The 23,970-nt window shown below is 41.8% G+C and overlaps 1 pseudogene; it reads left to right on the forward strand.

Moving 5' to 3' along the window:
- The first annotated feature begins 6,398 nt into the window (after positions 1-6,398).
- On the forward strand, positions 6,399-22,692 carry LOC114036920 (annotated as a pseudogene).
- Positions 22,693-23,970: the final 1,278 nt, after the last annotated feature.

A 23,970-nucleotide genomic window follows, 5' to 3' on the forward strand; every position in this document is an offset into this window, starting at 1 on the left:
AAATTCTACTTTAGATACTTACTAACTGGGTCACCCTGGGCCAGTCAGTTTTCTCAACTATAAAATAGGATAATAATAGCATCAATCTGCCATGGTGGTTGTGAGGACCAAATGAAAACATATTTGTAATATGTTTAATACAATGCCTAGCACACAGTAGCTGCTTTCTATATGAGATGAGAAGAGTGAACTGAAGTGTGAGATATAGAAATAACTCATCCTGACAACTCACTGTTAGGGGAGGAGGGTCAAAAGGATCCAGTAACCTTTTGATTAGGGGAGATCTGAAGATGACTCAAGTTCTAGCTGGTCAGTCATCTGAATATCTAGACTGAGTCAGCTAAAACCAGCCTATGGGAGCCAAGTGTCAAAGCAGGAAACATGGGCTTTGCTGACCTGCATTCATTCCATGTCTGTCAGCCCATGCTCTAACAGGCAGCTGACCTTGATGTTCCCTTCCAAAAGAGAAAGAGTGACCTTGGAAAGCCATGAGTCTACCAACCAACCAGTCAACAAGCCTTTATTAAGTACCCACTATATGCCACACCTGAACCAGGTGTGAGGGATATAAAAACAAAGGAGAAAACAGTCTCTACCCTCAAGATGCTTACATTCTCTAGGGGGAGACCACCAGTAAGTATCCTTACACCACAAGTGGAAGTGTGAGGTGACTCCACCTTCATGTAAGTATATGCAAAAGACACAGGAAATAAATTCAAAGTAGGTTGGCCGGGGAACCTAGCAGCTTCAGGGGATGAGGAAGAGTTGGGAAGGGGAGGAAGGATCAGGGAAGGTCACACAGAAGTGGCTTTGGATCTGGGATCTGAAAGGAATGAGGGATTCTTAGATCCAGAGGTGAGGAGAAGGCATTGAGGGCATAGGGGACAGCTTATGCAAAAGCATGGAGATGAGAGACGAAGTGTTGTATACGACAAACAAAAGAAAGGGGAGTTTGACGACTCTAGAATGTCTGTGAAGTGGGGGAAACCTGCAAAGGAAGGCCGAGGTCAGGATGGAGAGGGCTTTAAGTCCCAAGCAGAAACTCCTTATGGTCCCCAGGAAGGGTGTGCTGGTAAATGTTTAACAACCAGCTCTCTAAAAATAAAATGAGCATATGAAACAATCTGAAGCTGAATCTATAGTATTGACATTTTCTCCATTACTTTCTTAAGTCTAGGCAATAAACAAAGCAACCAATCCAGCCTCAATTTGTGGTGTTTGCCCAGTTTTAAAGGATGAATGCTCCCACTGACCCTTGCCAGTCACCACCTCACCTTTAGTACTGAGGTCAATGCTCCTGAGTGCTCAGAATCAAGTTGAAATATACTTTGCATATATTTAACAAAACAAATGAAAATACAATAAAACATAACTAGCATTATATTATAAAACTAAGTCAATGTGTGGCAGGTGCTTCTATTTGAGGTTGACACCATGGCTGTGGGAGCAGGTACAAAGTTTCCTGTCAGGCTCTTAAAGCCTTTCACAACATGGACCCAACTATTGTGGTAGAAGAGAGACCAGAGCCCTTTGTTTTCACTAACTTGAAAAGAGAATGGCCATTTTAGCATAAGCCTCCATTTCAATAAATGTTTTGGGTCTCCTCTATCCCTTTCTGTGTATACAGATAACCAAAGGATAGAACCCACCCAATAAAGGAGCCCTGAGACTTAACACAGCCTAGCAGACCAGAAGGTCTCTGTCCCCTCCCTTGGAACACAATCAACCACCCCCAAGGCCAGGGATGCATTAGTTACAAACCCAGCGTGACTGTGTGCTGTCTGTGTGACAGACCCACCTATAGAAAGTGGCTCATCTTATGAAGCCTGCTTTGCAAAGGTAGACTAATTTCTCTAAGCACCAAGCTTTTTACTGACTTACACTAGAAGATATGGGGCAGGTAGCTGGCACAGTGGATAGAGTGCAAGGCCCAGAGTAAGGAAGACTCATTTTTCTGAGTTAAAATCTGGCTTCAGACATGCAGTAGCTGTGTGACCCAAAGCAAGTCACTTCACCCTGTTTACCTCAGTTTCCTCATCTGTAAAAATGAGCTGGAGAAGGAAATGGCAAACCATTCCAGTAACTTTGCTAAGAAATCCCCAAATGAGTCACAAAAAGTCAAACACAACTGGAACAAATGAACAACAGCTGGACTACAAGATGTAAACAGTGCTGGTGTTTTTCACTCTTTTTCCAGTCTCATTATCCATCAGTCCCCTTCCTGCCTGCCGCCATCCAGTTATTTCCTTAAATGGTACAGCTAAGCACTACCATCTCAAAGTCTTTCCAGATCCCCAGCCCCTCCGTGGCTAGTGGCCTCCCTCCCAAACCACCTTATCTTTAGCCACCTGTATTTCCTTTGCATTTATTCTTCATATACTTAGGGAAGCATATATTGTCTCTCCTGACAGACTATAAACTCCTTGAGGGTAGGCACCCTTTCATTTTTTAACCTTTGAATCCCCAGCACCTGCCACAGCACCTAACACACAGTAGGTACCTAATAAGTCCTTGTTTGTTGATTGATTGATTGACCTGGGAAGGTGAAAGGGAGCAAATAGAGTTTGAGGAAAGTGGGAAGATCATTTTGGCAGCTCTGTGGTGGATGGTGAAAAGGGCATATGTTTGAAGCAGGAAAACCAATAAGGAAGTTACTCCAACACACTGTGTGAAAGTCATAGGGATCTGAACCTGGGTGGTGGCCATGTGAGGGGAGAGAAAGGGACAGAAGGGAAAATGGTGTTTCAGCACCAATGCAGTAAGTTGTCAGAGCTGGCTTTCCACTCTGCTGAGTTTGCTTTCTTCCAGGATGCACCTAAAGCCCAAAGAATAACTTTCTCAGAAAAAAAAGTTCAATTGAATTTTCCTTTCTTTCGTAAGTCCTTTGGGAAAGTGTCATTTCTGCCTCTCACTTTGGATGGTGTCTGCTTCCTTGTGCTCAATAAATGTTAAATTATGAATCATAATAAATGCCCATAAAGCCTTGAGAGAAAAATGTTGCTGAATGCACATGAATTTATTGATTCAATTTCTACAGTGCTTTCTCATCGAAGAGGACTTTATAAACCTGCTATTACAGGATGCTAGCAGGATGAGCAAAATCTCAGGAAAAGTTACAAAGGGAATCTTGGGAATTAGAGGGTGACGAGGAAGAGCCTTTGAAAACAACACAAAAGAAATTTGCCTTCGAGAAAGAATTGTTAGTATGCTAAAACTAAATCAAGCATTCAATCAATAAACATTCATTAAGCTCCTACTATGTGCTATGCACATGGAATGAAAAGACAAAAGTGACTCCACAGAGCTGTTATTCAGCTAGCGGGATACAACACAGTCTGTGATGAACAGATAGAGAATATGTATGAAGTACAAAGGCGGTGATGAGGGTCAGAGGGAGAGGGTCCAAGCAACCAACTGGGGGAATTAGAAAAGGAGTTGGCACTTGAAGTGAGCACTGAAGGGTAAGCACATTCAGGTTCTAAGAAATCAAGGGTATTCCATGTGTAAGGCACATTATTGGGAGATGGAATGCCCAACAAGGATGCAGCAGCAAAGAGACCAGCTTGGCTGGAATGAAGAGTTTGGAAAAATTTGGAAATGCTAGGTTGCTGGGAGCTGGAGAGATTTATGATGCATAGGCTAATGATTGGGGAAAAAAGAGTCACCCCGAAAAGTCTTTCTTATACCTGGTAATGCCAATAAAGAGACAACCTAGAGACCATGAGACAGATTTGTTATTGTTTAGTCATTTTTCAGTCATGTCTGACTCTTCATGACACCTTTTGGGGGTCTTCTTGGCAAAGATACTGGAACGGTTTGCCATTTCCTTCTCTGAGGAAGCTGAGGCAAACAGGGTGAAGTGGCTTGCCCAGGGTGACACAGTTAGAAAGTGTCTAAGGCCAGATTTGAACTCAGGAAGATAAGTGTTCCTCACTCCAGGCCTGGTGCTCTACCCACTACACCACCTAGCTATCCCTGTTAACGCCAGTAAAGAGACAACCTAGAGACTCTGAGGCATAGGAGGCTTCCAAATGAAGGAATGGAATGGAGTGGCATAATTGAAGGAGTGGAATTTAAATTGTTATCTTGAAAGTAGGCAGCCTGAAAGAACAGAAAAACGATTAACCCAATGACAGAGCTGAGAAAGGGGCTGAAGTGTTCATTTGTGAGTCTTTTTAAAGAACCGTGTTTTAGTTTTCATTCTGAATTCTGCACCCTTTTTATTTTCCATTTTATCTATTTGTCCTCTAATTTTCAAGATTTCCTCTTTTGTGTCTTCCTTCATGTGCCTTTGCAGTTAATTTGGGTATTTATAATAGTCAAAATGGCTTATTGGCTCAAAGCTGTTCTTAAAACAGTATCACTGTCACTGTATGCAACGTTTTCTTGGTTCTGCTCATTTATTCTACTTATTAATTTTTTATATTTTTTTTAAATTTCACACTTTTTTTCTCATATTATTTTGGTAATAAATGTTTTCAAACCTATAATGTTTCCTCTGAGGATTGTTTTAGCTACATTCCCCAAATGTAGTATGTTCTCTCATTATTTTCTTTAATGTAGTTTTCTAAAATAATTTACTGGTCAACACACTCATTCAGGATGTTGTTATTAAGTCTGAATTAAGATCTGTATTTTTACTAACTACTATTTTATTACATTACCATCTGTAAAGGATGTAATTTGTATTTTCTTTTACATTTATTTATAATTTTCTACACCTTATAGGAAGACATGAAAAGATATGACCTGAAAGATGTGGCTTCTTTTTGGAGGTGAATTTCTCCTAGAGACAAAGAAGAATAAAGGAAGTTTTGTTTTTGGTTTTTGAGTGAGTGACATGGAAAGGCCAATGCCTTAGGAAGATCATTTGTGATAGCTGGGTACAGGGTAGATTGGAGAAGGAAGGCTCACAGTCCAGAGGTCAATGAGAAGGCTGTTACAATAGTCCAGGGAAGGGGTGATGAGACCATGGGCATTTAGGTGTCGTGTAAGAGGATGGATACATGAAATGACATGTAAGTAGAATCCATTAGACTTGTTCAATCCAGCAGGAGGAGATTTCTGTGTCCCCAGAGCTTAGCACAGTGCCTGTCACATAGCACAGAGCAGGTGCTTAAGAAATATTTAGTGACTGACTGACTGACTGACTGAAAAAGCTCCACTAAGTGGGCAGGAGATTGACATTTTTCCCCCTTCCCTATCCCACCAGAGAGAAGCCTCTCCATCCTCAAATTATCTTGGAGTTCCTCATGTACCCAGGTTTCTGCACTCTAATGTGTATCTGCTATGGCCCCACAATAGACTGGATTCTCCTTGAGATCAGGGACTGCCTCTTTTCTACCTTTATATTTTCAGTTCCTAATACAATTCTTGGCACACAGGAGCTGCTAAATAAATGTGGCTTGACATGAATGAAGCTGAGTTGAGCGCTTCTAGTAGGCTTGGTAGATCCTCCATGGAATACCTATGAGCCAATATGGATAGGAATTGCACAGGATGGGAAGCCATGGCTGGAGTTGCAATTTGTTCCAGTGGAGGGCATACCCACACTGATGAGACCATAAATATGGTGAATAGGACTATAAATTTTCAGTTATCTTGTAATTTTTAGAACTTTTGCCAGTTATCCTTATAATTTCACAAAGTGATGAAAATAAACATCTGAAATTAAGCAAGAAAAAAAGGCAACTTAAAATGACCCAATGATCAATTAAATAACTAAAGCAGACATTTCACTGAGGGTAAATTCACTGTGAATGTGAACATGGGTTCCAATGAATTGAATTCAAAGAATTCACCAATGTCACTCATGAAAACCCTGGATTTCTTTGTAGTGTGCTCACATAATTCCAGTAGAGAAAAAGCATAAACATTTCTCCCAGCAATAGTCTTGGCAATTCTTCATGTCATAAAAATTTCATGGAGCCCTGTACTCACCGTTCTGTGTGGACAGTTTGACAATAACAATCTTTGCCTTTGCATCAGATTTCAGTTCACTGTAAAAGAAAATGGTTCTCCTCCCTTACAGAAGAATGGAGGCTGATCAAAAAGACCTGATAGAACACACGTAATTTGTCATCTACTTACCATTGATGGTGGCAGTTTATAATGTAAAAGACTTATTTAAATGTCTCCAGAAATTGCTTTTGCAATTTTGCATTTTTTTTCTTTTTTTTAGTAAGGGCAATTGGGGTTAAGTGATTTGCCCAGAGTCACACAGCTAGTGAGTGTTATGTGTCTGAGGTCACATTTGAACTCAGGTCCTCCTGACTTCAAGGCCAGCGCTCTATCCACTTTGCCATCTAGCTGCCCCGAAGAAACAAGCAACCAACCAGAATGGGAGAAAGAAGACCCACCCCCCGCCCACGGGCCCACCGAAAGCCACCTGCCTCCCTATGTCGTCCTTTCTCTCTCTTCGGGGCTCTCTCACTCTCAAGGTCTCTCTCTCTCGGGAGAGGGCACTACCCGACTCCCCTCAGCGGGCGGGTTCCACCACCAGAGCTCCGAGAGAGTCCGGAGGGAGAGGGTGTAAGGGCCACGAATGCAATTTTGAAAAAGCAAAAAAAAAAAAGGAGTAAAACATAATGTTTAATGTTATTGGACGAATGGAATTATTTTTCGTGTTTCAAGCAATGATTCAAAACACCACCTTTTAAAAATTAAATTAATTTTAAAAATTAATACTCTCCTAGTGACTCCCCTACCTGGGGTCACCCCAATCTCAGAAGAATAGAGGTGAAGGTGAGAATAACAAAAAAGCTCATGGTTCATGTGAGCAGTACATTCCCTCAGATGGTGCGTGTGTGTGTGTGTAGGGGTGTGTGTGTGTGTGTGTAGGTATGTGTGTGTGTGTGTGTGTGTGTAGTTAGGATGTATAAGAAATTCCACAAAAAAAGCATATCAGCAAGATTGTGTATAACTGGAAGATGAATGGGGCAGATAATATTAACAGAGCAAAGGATGGCAAGATGGTCAGCGCCAGTGCCGCATGGTATCTCTGAGAGATTACAAGAATCAAATGATAACCTCTTATCTTTGGAAGAATAGATCCCCCAAATTCATAGCAGTACTTTTTTGTGTCTGTAAAGAACTGGGAACAAAGTCCACCAATTAGTGAGTGGTTTTTTTTCTTGATTATTGTCTTTTATGAATTAATGGTCTTATATTATTCTCTTCTTGCCTCTAGATGTCACCCATGCCTTCTTTCACCATTAGGCATTATAGATTGTTATAGGTAGTTTCTCCCCTTCTCCCTCCATTTTCAGGTTAGAGCCTTGTAGATCAGATTCACAAGGCTCCGTATTTTCACTGGTCCTTGATAGGTAAGTGTACTTTATCCCAGTCCAAGGGCTTGTTATTTCTATATCACAGGCATACAGAAGTCCATGTTCCACTCTCAGAAGGGCTTTTTTATCTACTTCTTCACCTCCTAAATTGCCTTAATCTCTTCTTTATATCCTACCATCCATTGACAGTAATGAATAAAATCCTACTTGTGAACTTAGCTAAGGTTCTCCATTTTTTTGGCCCGTGATTTCATATCATTGGCAATATAATTTCAGTTCCTTCTGATGGATTCACTTTTCAAGACATGTGGATCATTGTCATCAGGTTTTACAAGCTTTGGAAGACTTTCTGTCCTATCTTGGACACGTGACCTGGGAAGCAAGCAGACCTTTTATTGTCTATGACATGCTAACAATTAGCCACCTCTTCAGAAAGTCATCGTTCACTATAACTTGCCTCTTCTCCTTCTGACCATTACTAGATGACCCCTCCCTCACATGTTGGCATCTGGGGTTGGCCCTATCAACCCTTGGAGTACAAAAACTCTATTTCCTCTTGGAGTGGTTGAGCTCTCCCCCTGGAAAATTCTCATATATATTACTCAGCTCCAAGTGTTTATTGGTTCTTCTTCCTTAGATCCACTGTTAACACTCCTCCACTCTCCAATCCAAAACAAGTTAGGATCCTAGATTTATATTAGGTTTACAAATGACAGGTGCATCTAATCCATATAGAGGATAAATAACTGATAAATAGCTATCCCAGGGTCAAATAGTTCATTAAATGTCAGAAGCAAGATTTGAACACAGGTCTCCTGGACTCCAAGGCCAGCACTCTACCTATTTGATACCATGTTTTCCTCTTCACAATGTTTCTCTTCTTTGCTTCCTTCTTGAAACACTTCTGCCATTCTTTTTCAGTATAACCTGAGGATGGCATGATTCCCATTCTTACTCTCTGGCTTGTCTCCCTCATCTGGACCTTCTCTCTGGCTCTCGATGCCTGCCCCTTTGAACTTCCCCTGAACTTTCCCACATAGCCCAGTCCCTGGTGTCCGCCTTTGGCATCAGCTCATCCCAGAACAATCCTTTCAACTATCCTTTCATTGTGACTCTGACGTTCAATTCTCTGTTATCTCTAACCCAGCCTGCCCTCATTGCTGCACCTGGCCCCACCCCAGGCTCTTTCACCCTCCTTAATTCCATCTAGACACCTTCTCTGTTACCTCCCAATCACCCCAAGCTATTGGTTACTCCTTGATCACATCCAGATCTTCCCACAGTCTTTCTGTATATAAGGGTCCATCTTGTCCCCATTAAATTGCTCAGATTCTTAAAATCTGGCCTGCTTGTTGTTGGCCTCACTAACAGGGAAGGTTCCTAAAAAGCCCACCCACTTCTATCTATCAACAAAACAATAAACCTTGTCTCTGGCTGAAAGAAGACGAGTCAAATTCTTTTGAGGCAGGACCCACACCTTTTGCCCTTGAATTTTGGGGTTCCCAGCACCCCTAGACCACAACAGTAGCTCTGGGGCTCCCAGAGAACAACTGACACCTTATAGCCATAATGAAATAACTGAACCAAGATTCTAGAAGTAACTCTGATGAGAGGGAGGGGATATTCTCCCACAATTCACCACTGTAGTTTCTGAATATTCCCTTGTGGCTTTTCCATTTATACAAAACCAATCACCATGATACAGTTCTTAAACACAAAATACTTATTTAATAAGACAAAATGAAAAATAATCAAAATACCAGCTACTCAACATAAAACAAATGTAGAATTAACCAAAACATCAGAGTCTACCCATAAACATAGGTCATATCATCCCACCAATGCATATGATGGGGTATGGGCCTAAAGTGAGACCTTTGTCCCAATTAGGGCTCCATTTGTCTATGGGCCCTAGAAAACCTTTGGACTGTCCTTGAATTCTCCCATTTGATCAAGGAGATCTCTGGCATTCCCCTGAGGCCATGATTCTGTTGTTTTGGCTATACCCCATCCCCCAATTCTGTTATCCTTGACCTAGCCTGGCCCTCCATTGTCTTGCCTCCCTATGGCCCCAGGCTGCTTCCCACCCTTGGTCCTATCTAGGCTCCATTTCCCTGCAATTCTATTACCTCATAGACTATTTGGTCACTCCTAGATACTCCATTTCCTGGTATTCTATTACCTCAAAGACTACTTGGTCACGCCTAGATCCCTCCCACAGTCTTTCTGTATATAAGGTCCATCTTGTCTCCATTAAGATGTGCAGATTTTCACAATCTAGCCAATAGCCCACAGATGCTCAGATTCTTAGAATCTAGCCACTGCTCAGATTCTTAGAATCTAGGCAATAGCTTACTAATGTTCAGACTCCTTAAGAGTCTGCCCAATATGACGGATGTTCTAATAACCCTTGTTTTTGACTGAAAGAAGGCTTGGGTTGAATTCTTTCTGGTAGGACTCACGTGTTGTGATTTTGGGCTCCTGGGACCCCTGAACTGCATCATTTTGGTAGCCCATATGGGAAAACTGCCTAACCCCAAGTTCTTCTCTAGCCAAGACTAGAAGGTATGTAAGCCTCCCCTCCCTCCTTTCTTGCTCTGCAGTTAGGGTTGCTCTCCAAGCACCAAGGCTTGGAGGTGTTTTTTGGGCAGACATTTACAAGGCTGTCTCTCACTCAGCCTGATGCTCTCAGGCTCTTGGTCCACTAGGTCAGTTCCAGGCCATGGACCTGGGTACACCTTCTGCAGCATAGAGGACAAGGACGGACATCCTATCCAAAAGTGTATGCTCAATTCTGTTAATTCCCTCAGTGCTAGGGAATTGGGGAAAACTGAAGTTGCTTTTTTGTTCCCTGAGGCTTACTTACTCCCTTCCCTCTGTACTTCTGAATCCTCCTTCATGGAGGTTACAGGAGAAAGTTACAACAGCTAAAAATATCTTGGCAGATGTTGGAGGTTTTGTGATTGATCATTAAGGAGTTTTGAAACACCTGTACAACCTGGTCACTCCCTTCCCTTGAGTCAAGATGGTATCTGTTAACCACTCTCATAGAAGAGAGTTTCACCCTTTACCCCTCACCTTTGATTTTGCCCTCTCCCACCTGAGAAAGGAAGGAGAGGGGAGGGGCAGCAGCTACAGGGTGGGTCCCCCTGGAAATGGCCTTGGGCTCTAGGGCAACCTTTGCCTGAAAGCATCACCCAGGTTCAGCACATCCTGTTCAAGGTAATGAAGCTAGCCTCTAAACTTGGGTAAGCACACTCTTTTAAATTTGTAGCTTTAACTGTTAATGATGAGATGTTGATTCTCTGTGTAAAGTAATTTGGAAACTCATTTAACAAAACTGAAGTCCCCTGATTGGCAATGCGTTTGTTTCAAGTTTCAAATTAGTGAACTTTCTGTATCAGTTATGTCAAGCAAGTTTTCATAATTTGGTTACCGCTAAAATAATTTGGCTATTGTAGGTTATTGTTTTAATGTGTAAACTAGCTGAAAAGCTCATTTGGGTTATGGCTTGCAGAGAATTTGCACATGTATAGAAATCTCTAAAGATTGACTTTTTATACCAAGACAAATTTAAATTTGAGATGTGAATCCTGGAAAAGTTTTTCCTAAACTGTGATTAGTGAAACTTGATGTTTGAGGTAAAAACTCACAGGATTTTATTTTGAGTTGTCTGATGGATCATAATCCATTGATAATCAATAATCCACTGTCTTGAGAGAAATGCCACACTCTACTCAGAGAATGTGATACTGGTGGGAAGTGGCCTGGGGCCATAGAGAGGCAAGACAATAGAGGGACAGACTAGGTCAAGGATAACAGAATTGGGGGGATTGGGTGTAGCCAAAATAATGGAATCATGGCCTCAGGGGAATGCCAGAGTTCTCCTTGATCAAATGGGAGAATTCAAGGACAATCCAAAGGTTTTCTAGGGCCCACAGACAAATGGAGCCCAAATTGGGACAAAGGTCTCACTTTGGGCCCATATCCCATCACATGTAGTATCCATAAGAATAGGCACATGCAATTATAGAAATCTGATGGTGTGGCACGAGTGAGGATAGCCATGTGCTCATGGCAATGTGTAGGTCTGAAATGCTGGTTTTGTTCTTCTTTATCCCTTCAGGATAAAGGTACAGCTAGATGAAGCTGTGGATAGAGTCAGGGAGAACTGAGTTCAAATCTAGCCTCAGACACGTACCAGCTGTGTGACCCTGAGCAAGTCACTTAACCCTGTTTGCCTCAGTTTCCCCATCTGTCAAGTGCACCAAAGAAGGAAATGGCAAGCCATTCCAGTTTCTTTGCCAAGAAAACCCCAAATGGGCTCAGAGACATGACTGCAGTGACTGAACAACAACAAATACCTTTAGAAATGCAGAGAAGCCTAGCTGTCTCCTTTCTCAACAGGATTCTGCATTGTTTAATTGCATCAAAGTCCCTCTGTTTCTCCCTCTTGTGAGAGACGATCTCTCAGAAGTGAAGCCTCCTCAAAGGGTTAATAGTTCTTGTTAATAGTTCTCACAAAGGGCAGCAATTAGGAGATCACTGGTCTTTCAGAGAGAGATAAGGTCAGAAGCCACATAGTAACTTAATTGTATTGTTGAAACACACTCCCTTCTGACCTTGCCAAAAGCCCCCGCTCAGACCCTGTTTTTAAGCACGTAGCAGAAAGAATAGTATGTACGCTACCCCCAACCTAAACTGCAAGACTTCCCGCCTTTTCTTGTCTCCGGGCAAACTTGTGTAACCACCTTTGTTCTGTGCTGCTGGGGAAGATTTCCATGAATAGATTGTACCCCCTGAAGCCCAGTCAATGAGATAAGGGGAAGGGGGTTAGGGAGGAGGAACTCATGTTAGGGTATAAATAAGCCTTTCTTTCTGTATGTATGCATCCTCCCTGGTCCTCCCTGGCCAGCACCATTAGGGTGATGAGGAGCTGTACCTTTTCTCATGAGAAAGCAATAAACTCCTTTCTGCTTTCAAGGTATCTAAGTCTTTGTTTTGAATTTGAGTAGTGGTCTCTGTCCCACACGCTCTCAAACCATACTGAACAGGAGAAGGCTACCAGCCACTTCGAAAAGGCTTTTATCATACTATAGATGATACAGGAAGATGATAGCTTAAACTACAGTAGAGTCCAATGAGGTTCCCAGAAATTGATCCAGAACTTTTTTTCCTGAGGCAATTGGGGTTAAGTGACTTGCCCAGGGTCACACAGCTAGTAAGCATCAAGTGTCTGAGGCAGCATTTGAACTCAGGTCCTCCTGACTCCAGGGTCAGAGCTCTATCCACTGTGCCACCTAGCTGCCCCCATAAATTTCTTTAATCAAGGTACTTGCCAATATACCTTGTTCAATCAGCAGGTTTCTGCCACAGCAGATGCAGACTTCTTGTCATCTGTCTCCCCTGCTGACTTCTTAATTGCTTCTAATGTTCTGAATCAGAATCTCCTGTTTGGGAGGCGGAGCCAAGATGGCTGAGGGAAAGCAGTGACTGTCTTGAGTTCTCTCCCAAAGCCCTCCAAATACCTAAAAAAATGGCTCGAAACAAATTCTAAAGCAGCAGAAGCCACAAAAAGACAGAATGGAACAAATTCCAGCCAAAGACAGCCTGCATGGTTGATCAGAAAGGTATATTGCGCCAGGCGGGGAGAGGAGTGCAGTGTGGCATGGACGCACAGGCTGCAGTGACCCTGGAGCAGGCCTCAGAGGACTGAATCATGGGGAGCTGTGGCAGTTTCCAGACTTCTCAACCCATGAACGCCAAAGACAACTTAGAAGGTCAGTGGGAAAAGTCTGTGACTGCGGTGAGAGAGGAGCTAAGTCTCAGCCACAAGTCTCGAGTGCAGCCAGGAGCTGCAGCTTTTTCCTGAGCTTCCAGCCCACAGACTGAGGGGGAATCAAGTGACTGATCAGAGGTGGATTGCAGGGATCTCTTTGCCAATGCTGAGGCAGGAATCTCTTGCTTTACTGGTGCTTAGATCTGGGTCACAGTTCTGAGGGGCAGTCCTGGGGCGAGGAGGAATGCTGGTGCGGTGGAGCTTGTTGTGGTGGTAGAGAGAAAACACTTTGCCCCTTATCATAGCACCTTGGAAGAACTGAAAATTGACAGGTCCCTAGAGGTACCTATGAAAACAGCTGTACAAACCCCTGAAGCTTGGGACAGTACACTCTTCACATTGGAAGCAGACTCTTACCTTAACAAAGAGTTTAAAACTCAAGTAATTGGCCGGGATCATGAGTAAGCAGTGCAAAAAGAGTCAGATTATATTATCTTACTTTGGTGACAAAGAAGATCAAAACATACAACCAGAAGAAGACAACAAAGCCAAAGCTCCTACATCCAAAGCCTCCAAGAAAAATGTGAATCGGTCCCAGGCCTTGGAAGAGCTCAAAGGAGATTTTGAGAAGCAAGTAAGAGAAGTAGAGGAAAAACTGAGAGTGATGCAAGAAAATCATGAAAAACAAGTCAACAGCTTGCTAAAGGAGATCCAAAAAAATACTGAAGGAAATAACACCTTAAAAAATAGCCTAACCCCAATGGCAAAAGAGGTCCAAAAAGCCAATGAGGAGAAGAATGCCCTAAAAAGCAAAATTGGCCAAATGGAAAAGGAAGTCCAAAAGCTTACTGAAGAAAATACTTCCTTAAAAATTAGATAGAGCAATTGGAAGCTAGTGACTTTATGAGAAATCAAGACACTGTAAAACAAATCCAAAAGAATGAAGAATTAGAAAACAACGTGAAGTATCTCATTGGAAAAACAACTGACCTGGAAAATAGATCCAGGAGAGAGAATTTAAAAATTATTGGACTATCTGAAAGCCATGATCAAAAAAAGAGCCTAGACATCATCTTTCAAGAAATTATCCAGGAAAACTGTCCTGATATTTTAGAACCAGAGGGCAAAATAGAAATGGAAAGAATCCACCGATCTCCTCCTGAAAGAGATCCCCAAAGGAAAACTGCTAGGAATATGGTAGCCAAATTCCAGAGCTCCCAGGTCAAGAAGAAAATATTACAAGCAGCCAGAAGGAAACAATTCAAGTATTGTGGAAACACAATCAGGAGAACACAAGATTTAGCTGCTTCTACATTAAGGGACCGCAGGGCATGGAATATAATATTCTGGAGAGCAAAGGAGATAGGATTACAACCAAGAATCACCTACCCAACAAAACTGAGTATAATCCCGCAGGGGAAAAAATGGTCATTCAGTGAAATAGAAGACTTTCAAGCATTCCTGATGAAAAGACCAGAGTTGAATAGAAAATTTGATTTTCAAATACAAGATTCGAGTGGAACATGAAGAGGTAAACAGGAAAGAGAAATCATAAGAGACTTATTAAGGTTGAACTGTTTACATTCCTGCATGGAAAGATATTTGTAACTCATGAGACCTTTGTCAGTATTAGGGTAGTTGGAGGGGAAAAAATTGTATGTATATATATATATATATAGATAGATAGATATAGATATAGATAGATAGATAGAGGGCATAGGGTGAGTTGAAAATGAAGGGGTCATATCTGGAGAATAAAATTAAGGGGTGAGAGAGGAATATACTAGGAGAAGGAGAAAGGGAGAGGTAGAATGGGGTAAATTATCCCACAAAAAAAAACAGAAAAGAAAAGGCTCTTACAGTGGAGGGGAAATGGGGGAAGGTGAGAGGGAATGAGTGAATCTAATTCTCATAAGATTTGACTTAAGGAGGGAATAACATACACACTCAATTGGGTGTGGAAATCTGTCTTACCCTACAGGAAAATGGGGGGTGGGGAAGGGGACAAGAGAGTAGGGGGATGATAGACAGGAGGACAGATTGGGAAAGGGAGTAATCAGAAGCAAATACTTCTGAGGAGGGACAGAGTCAAAAGAAAGAATACAATAAATGGGGGGGGCGGGATAGGATTAAGGGAAATAGAGTTATTTTTTCACAGCATGTCTACTATGGAAGTGTTGTGCATAACTGCACAGGTATAATCTATATTGAGTTGCTTGCCTTTTCAATGAGGGTGGATGGGGAGGGAGGAAGGGAGACAATTTGGAACCCAAAGTTTTAAAAACACAGGTTTAAAAAAAAATGTTTTCACATGCAACTGGGAAATAAGAAATACAGGAAATGGGGTACAGAAATCCATCCTGCACTACATGAAAATTGAAGGGGAAGGGGATAAGAGAAGGGGGAGAGAGATAGAAGGGAAGGCAGACTAGGGGAAGGGGTATTCAGAATGCATGCCATCTTGTGGTGGGGGGAGGGGCAAGATGGGGTGAAAATTTGGAACTCAAAATCTTGTGGAAGTAAATGTTGAAAAAAAAAAAAATAAATAAAAATTACCATAAAAAAGAGATAAAGAAATGGAAAACAAAACAATGAATTAATAAATAAAATATTAATTAAAAAAAAAGAATCTCCTGTTTGTCAATGATTCCTTTCCTTAGGAGGAAAAAGTCAAGAAATACTCCTTTCTGTAGTTACGAACTCAGTAGCCTTTATTTATTCTTCATGTAGTCTCCAAGCAGTCATTTCCTTTCTAGTCTTTTCCGCTAACATCTTTAGAGCTCCCAAAACAGGCATATGCAGATGAGCTGTACCGCCACAATGCCCTTCCGCCTCAATTTCTTCTCTGATCTCAAACTAGGCCCTTCAGTACATTCATCAGAGAAGCAGTTCTCTCTTTGGTCCTCTTAACAGTCTACATCTCCACATTTTTATCTGTGAAACTGAGGACTTTCACACTTGGGTTTTAATCATTTTTTTTCCTTACAGAAGTTCTTTTTCTGCCCCTTTCAGAAACCACACTGTTCACATATGAAAGATGCAGAAATTGAAGTAAGAAAGACTTCATTCACTATAACAATCCATGGAATAGAAAGGTGCACACCCCATCCTTTCTTGTTCCTCTCTTGGAATGGAGATCAATTTGCAATCGGTGTATACATAGAATTTACTGGGCACAGGCAGAAACACCACATAGTGTACGTTCTGTAGTTGTTTGCCACATTTTCCCTTCCCTCCACACTTACTCAAAGTGCAGTCCTCAGTCATTTGTCTCTGACTCTCAGCTAACTTGTTTGTCACGTCTGTTTGCTGACTGGGGGTTCAGGTCAACCAAGGCTTAATTCATTCCTGGTGAACTTCCAGCCCTTCCTCCCAATGGAATGGCACTCTTTGCCACATTGGCTTTATGTTATATTAGTACATATTATACTTAAAGGGTATTTATAGTGTTGCATTCCTGCTATGCCCTTATACAAGTAGTAACCAAGTCACCAGCAGGAATCCAATAATCAAATTTAGCCTAATTTATTCACCTTGTTTCCCCTTTTTTCCTGATCTTCAGAGTCAACAAACATTTCAGCATTTCCTTTGTACTAGGCACTGAACTAAGTGCTGGGGACCCACAGAAAGACAAAAATATGGTCCCTTCCCCTCAGGGAGCTCCCATCCTAAGGGGCGAGGCAACATGCAAATAACTGTACATCCAAGATATATACACAGTGAAAAGGGAGGGTAGCCTCAGGGAAGGCACTGGGAGTGGGAGTACAGGAGAAGGGAGGATTGGAGTTGAGCCTTAAAGCCTGGGAAGCCAGGAGGCCGAAGGGAGAAGGCAGGGCATTCTAGGCATGGGGAGGGGGTGAACATAGCCTATTTAAAGGCACAAACATATGAAGCTAGTGTCACCAGATCCCAGAGATCTCAATCAGAGCGATCTAGAAGGGAATAAAGAAGCAGCAGCTGGGAAATGGCAGAAGGGGCCAAGTTATAAAGGTCTCAAAATGACAAACAGGGGACTTTTTTTTTGGGGGGGATTGGGGGGGGGGGGGGGGGGGTGACATGGTCAGACCTATGCTTTAAAAAAATCACTTTGGAAGAGATTTCCTTATACTTCCCTAACCCCTTCTCACTTTAGCCTCCTTAAGAAACAAGAATTTTTTTTCTTTCCTTTCTTCCTTCTCTCCTTCCTTCCACCTTTCCTTCTTTCTCCCCCTTTTGCCCTCCCCTTCATTCCTTCCTTTCCTCCTTCCTTCCCTCCCTTCTTTTCTTCTTTCCTTTTTTCTCCTTCCTCCCTTTCCTTCTTCCTTCCTTCCTTTCCTCCATCCTTCTTTTCTCTCTTCCTGCCTGCCTTCTTTCCTACCTTCCTTCCTGACTTCCTTCCTCTATCTCTCTCTTCCTCCTTCTCTCCCATCCTTCCTTTCTTCTTAGGATTATTGTTTAGGAAAGGGAGTTTTTGTAATGTGAGTTCTCCCACACTGACAAAATCCCCAGTTCCTCACAGAGCACAGGGCTCTGCATACAGGAGTTGTTTCATAAATATTAGTTGAATGTGTGACCAAAGATATAATAAAGAGGTTAAGGAAATATTTTCACCAGATAATGAGACTAATACAACCAACATGAAGAGAGGGGGGGTCCCCCACTGCAAATCCTTCCTCTGCTAAAAGTGAAGGAATTGTTATATTTATGTAAACCAACATCAGTATGAATTATATGAATTTTTAAAATGAACCAAATAATGGCTGCTCATGTCTCCTGTTGGAGATCATGATTGATGGATAAGGTCTAATGAGGCATTTCTGAAAAGAAAAGAAAGAGACTCAGTTGTTTCGATAACTCCAAGGCTGCCATGAATGGAGACAGATGCATATATACTGTAGGTGAAAGGGTGTTTTTTTCCTATCTTTGTTCCTTCTGGATCAATAATTATAGTACTCCGGGTCATAGGATGGAAGGCTAGAAGAAACTTTTATTCAGTTGTTTTTTAGTTGTGTCTGACTCTCTGTGACCCCATTTGACTTTTTCTTGGCAAAGATACAAGAGCATTTGATTTCCTTCTCCAGCTTATTTTACACATGAGGAAACTGAGACAAACAGTTAACTGACTTGCCCAGGGTCACACAGCTAACAAGTGTCTGAATCCAGATTTACACTCAGGAAGAGAAGTCTTTCTGATTCCATGCCCAGCACTCTGTGCATTGCAGCACTAATATAGCTGCCCTGGAGGAGACCTTAGACATCACCTAGTCCTTCACCCCTACCTATCTCCCAGAGGTAAAGTGACTTGTTCAGGGTCATCCAGCTAGTAAATGTCAAAGTTAGGTTTCAAACCCAGGTCTCCCAGACTCCAAGACTGGCACTTCTCCACTACACATCACTGCCTCCAAATGGGCTCATGGAAAAGAGACAATTGAGTTCATAACTCCACATTATGAAAGATATAAAGTTAAAAGTCAGAAAGTAAATTGGCAATGTTCTCAGAGTCTGCTGAGTTTTCTTTTATTAATAATAACTTTGAATTTATGGGAACTATCTTAGCTGAGTTTAAAATCAATTAAAGCCTTCACTTATTAATTCCTTATAGTACCCTGACTTCATTTTAAATTTAATTCATTTTTCTATCACTTCTTCTTTCTTTCATCTTTGCACAATTTATGAATTCTGTATTGTATCAATGAAGGACAGTAAGGAATGATTTGAATTCAGTTCAATGTGACAAGCATTGAGGAAGTGCCTATATTGAGGGGAGCATCCAGTAAGGTCTTGTAGGAAATACAAAGTTTGTCCACGTCATGAAAGAAATATATGATCAAAGATTTAAAAAATAAAAAGATGGGCCAGTGTCATGGTGAAAGTGACCCCAGGGGCTCCATCAGTATCCATAAAAATGTCCAGACTTCTAGAGGAAGTCCCAGAAAATCAGGTGGGCCCAGTCCCTGTTGAGGATTTATAGAAAGACATGGGGAAGGTTTGCATAGGAGATAGGCAGGTAAGGGTTGAAGGAAAAGATGAAAGAAATAAGGAATTCTAAAAGGAAGTCATGAGGAGAGAGATTGTTCCAAGAATAGGGGAAGGAAGCATCCTCTACATTGGCACAGAGTTGGGAAATGGAATGTTGGGAAGGACGGATGGATAGCAAAACCACTTTGGCTGGATCAAAGGGTGCACGAAGGGAAGCAAAGTACAATTACCCTCTAAGGCTAGAACATAGGTGGGAACCATGTTATAAAGGATTTCAAATGCCACGCAAAGAAATTGGCACTTGATCTGAAAGGTAATGAGGATTCCATGGAGGCTATTGAGCAAGGAATGATGTGACCACACTTATATTTTGGAAGTTGTGTGGAGGATTGTTTGGAGAGAAGGGAAGACTTGGAGCAGGCAGACCAAATAGGAGGCAGTTGAAACAGTCCAGGTGAAGGATGATGAGGGCCTGAAGTACATTTTGGGATCGTACAAAGAAGTCTAGTTGGGGAAAGTTTTTCCAGTTTTAGAGCAAAGATTATTGCCATTTCTGAAAGAACCAAACAATACTCCAGCTGAAGGTATCAGCTAAGTCTGAAGCTAGATATGATATGCAGTGATTGTAATTACATTAAAAAAAACAGTAAAGCCAGCTGAACAGAGGAACAGTTTGGAAGCAGAGCATCAGAGCAAAAGCCCAGGGGACTGACCAGACCACAAGATGTCCTGCTAACACAGGAGGTATTAGACAATACTTCACTATGAACCAGTTCAGTTTAGCAGTGGAAGTATCCAATCAACACAGAACCTAGCCTCATAAAATACCAAATTCTATTGTTCCAGAGTTGTAAATTGCCTCGGCCATATGTGCGCCAACCTTACCCTGTCTTCCCACATGTTCTTTCCTCCCCCAGGACTTTAGGTGTGCACCTCCTCTCCCCACAGGCACCATGTACATCAGTGGCAGGGTATAACTGAGGTTTGTGGGTGGAATGCTATATAAATATTATGGTTTTGTTTTGCCACTTCTTGAAATGTTTTGGTTAAAATTAAGTAAATATTAACAGCAGATTTGTTAGTGGGAAATACACTGGTGAGGCTCTTGAACTATAATATCAGTGGGTACTGTTATTCACAAAGGTCACCCCTAGGACCCTGAGAATTAGAATGGTGGCCATTTGGCTCTCCTGAAGGGAAATACCCCAACTTCCAGAAGTAGAGGGGGAGGAGAGGTTATGGAGTCAGCCCTAGTTCAGAGAGAGACAGAGAGACAGAGACAGAGACAAAGAGAGAGAGACACACAGAGACAGAGACAGAAAGACAGAGAGAGACAGAGGCAGAGAGAGAGAGTGAGACAGAGACACAGAGAAAGAGACATAGACACAGAGAGACAAAGAGAGACAGAGACACAGAGAGAGAGACAGAGACAGAAAGGCAAAGAGAGACAGAGACAGAGAGAAAGAGACAGAGAGACAGAAGTGGGGGAGAGAGATACAGCCAGAGAAGAGTTGGAATTTATTGTCATGCTCAGGCTACATAGATATTTATACATCTATGAGCATCTATACCTCTGAATACATGTGTATATGCATAAAGATAGCTATAGATAGGTGATACATAGATGTGAATATAAATGTAGGCTTAGCTATATGATGAGAGGCAGTATGGCTCAGCGGCTACCTTAGAGCTAGGAATACCTGAGCTTAAGTCCTGCCTCTGATACATACTGACTGGGTGACCCTGGTGACTACATGAAGATTGGTTAACACATGTTCTCAATGTTCTAGGCATTAATGATGGTGATGATGATGGTGGTGGTGATGGTGATGATGATGATGACGATAATGATGAATGATGGTGATGATGATAGTGATGATGATGGGATGGTGATGGTGGTGATGATGGTGATGATGATGGTGATGATGATGATGATGATGGTGATGATTGTAATAACAATAATAACTTTTATATAGCACCTACTATGTGCCCAGCACTGTGCTAAGCACTTTACAATTATTATCTCATTTGATCCTCACAACAACCCTGGGAAGTAGGTTCTAATATCCCCATTTTACAGATGAGAAAACTGAGGCAAATGGAGGTTAAGTTACTTGCCCAGGGTCACAAAATAAGTGTATGAGTCTGCATTTGAACTCAGGTCTTCCTGATTCTAAGCCCAAAGCTCTATCCACTGCACCACTCTGAAGCTGGGCAGCTGGGTGGTGCACTGGATACAGTGCTGGGCCTGGAGTCAGGAAGACTCATCTTCCTGAGGTCAAATCTAATCTCAGACACTTACTAGCTGTGTGACCCTGGGCAAGTCACTTAACCCTGTATGCCTCAATTTCCTCATCTATAAAATGACCTAAAGAAGTGGTAAAGCATTCCAGGCATGGGAAGATATGAGCCTTGTTAAATCTCCCCAACCTGTGGAAACGACCAGCAGATTCATCCTCTACTTTTGTTGCTCTGCCTAGATATTTTCCTCCCATAGCCTTGGGTCTCAAATTGAGGATGAAGTTGGAAATTTATCAAGTGGGGAAGCCTCCCTTGAGGCTAAGCCCTGGAATCAGCCTCTAGATGGAGAAAATAGCACAGTCTCCTTCCACACCTCCTCAAGGTCTTAGCTAACCACCCTCTTCCTGGGGCACTGAGGCTATAACCTGACTCAAGAGCCCCGTGTTACATGAAGATGCTTTATAAAGCATATGCCACCAAGGAAGGAATTCCTAAGTCTGACAGAAGTCACCCCTAGAACACTGGCCATCTCTTCACTCCCTTTGCCCAGTACTAACAGCCCTCTTGGGCCAAGTCCTGGGAGTTCTTCAATCAATGCATCTGCTACTTAACCTGGACCATGCTAGTGCCCTGGAACACTTACTCAAGTCTGTTTTTCCTAGACTTGGAACAACTCAGTTTCTTTTTCTTCCACCAATAAGAGCATGGACCACCTAGTTGTAAAGGAGCCTGGATGTTCTGGCCCATTTTGTTTCAGATCTCCACATGCCTTCACTTTTCATTTACAGTATGAATTTAGAAAAAAACACAAGTAGGTTGAAATAGATATGACCACTTTGCTTCAGCCTCTACTTGCCTCCAACAAGGAAAATATCCACATAGCTATAAATTTTACTTGTCTCAAAAATCACCAGAATCCAATGCAGGTTGAGTTACTTGGCATGGCCATGTTAGTGGCCCCTGTCACTATTAGTATACCTGCATGACACAAGTATGCAGGCATACCACAGACAGAATTCCTTTAGACACAAAAAAAGGCACTGGCTGTTACCTGGCCAGAGAACTCTATTTTCTATCTTCCCATCACTGAAGATATGAAGAAATCAGAGAGCCCAAGCAGAGCCCCATAATGCCAGTTTCTTACAACCTGAGTGAATATTTCAAGTGCTTTCTGTTTCCTGAGAATGAGTGAGAGCTCTCGGATGGTAAAATGAGTTTTAGCCAGCTAAAGTGGGACAACTGGACTGTGGCACCATATTGATACAATCCTAGACACTGCAAAGGGGACTGTCCCAGGCTTGATGGACATCACGATGGTTCTCCTGTCCATACTATGGTGTGAATACAATCTATGAGAAGCTAGAGTCTCTCCCAAGGCCTCCCAGTGTCTGCTCAATACAGCCCCTAGAGGGTCCTGACTATTGAGCATACGGCTCTATTGCTTATAAAGAATGAGAAGTCACGATAGCAACCAAATGTCCTCATTGTTAGCATGTTGCCTTTGGGGAAACAAAAAAAAAAGCTTAGAACGTCAGGACAACATTGCTAAGTCAAGCTGTGTCTTCAGGAAGGCTTCATATGTTAAATCTTTGGATAACTGATGCCTGGTTCTATGTGAAATACATTGGGTAGACAACTTGTTCTGATAAATTTCATTGTAATAAGTAAGTTTTGGCACACTATTGAATCTTTTTTTTTAATTACAAATTTAATGTGTATTTTGGAGTCTTTAAAATGCCTTGAGAAAGTGAATTTTTGCCTCTGTGGAAGTAAAAAATCTATTATTATAAATGTTAGCTGGAAGTGAAGATAAAAAAAAACATTCAATAAGAGAAATTGCTGGTCTTGATGAAAGAATAAATATATACCAAAAAAGAAGGAAGAAGAAGAAGATGATGATGATGATTTGGACATGACTGAAACAACTGAATAGCAACAACACTCTAAGACTTTAAGAGAAGGAGCCGATGTTCATGGGTACAAGGAGCTTTCTCTTTCTGGATTTCCCTATACCAATACAATCATAGGCCCCAACCAAATCTCTCTATAAATGAATGCAGGGAAAAAAAAGATCACATGTCTGTTAATATATGCAAGATACTTCGCAGAATATCTGTAAAACATTGTAGAAATGTTCACCACCATATATGTTCTATGTTCGTATGTCTATGTTTATCTCCCAAATTCTTCCTGTCACATTTTAATCCTATTTTCTCTTTATCTACCTTCAACAGTGACAATATTTTGAATGCCCTTGATCTTAGGACCTTTTTATATACTCACCCTTAGCCATGACAGAATTTGTCTGGTCACCATATACTGTAAGAGAATAGATATTTCAACAGCTTGAGTATTCCATTTTATCAAGTCAAGCTGAAGCTGGAAAGACTTGAACAGATTTCACTCAGGTAAGGGGAGGCTGAATGAAATATGCTCAGGAGGGACTTCAGCCATTCTCCTGCCAACAGCCTGAGGGTAAGGATGAGCCTTTCCATTTTTGCTTATAACTCTATTAAAATCCTAGACAGCTGTGTTGTTTGGGGAGGGTTATTTTACAAATGTTCAATGCTTTAGGGCAGAGAGAAGGCAGATTCAGGACTATACAAAGACATCAACCCTTAGAGTCCGGCAAAGAGCTATACCTAAGGAAACCTTTGTGAGGACTGCACAAAGGGAGAAAAGGACTTCTATCCACCCAGAAGG

Source organism: Vombatus ursinus, unplaced genomic scaffold (assembly GCF_900497805.2).
Source record: "Vombatus ursinus unplaced genomic scaffold, bare-nosed wombat genome assembly UNPS02010193.1, whole genome shotgun sequence".
Lineage (NCBI taxonomy): Eukaryota > Metazoa > Chordata > Mammalia > Diprotodontia > Vombatidae > Vombatus > Vombatus ursinus.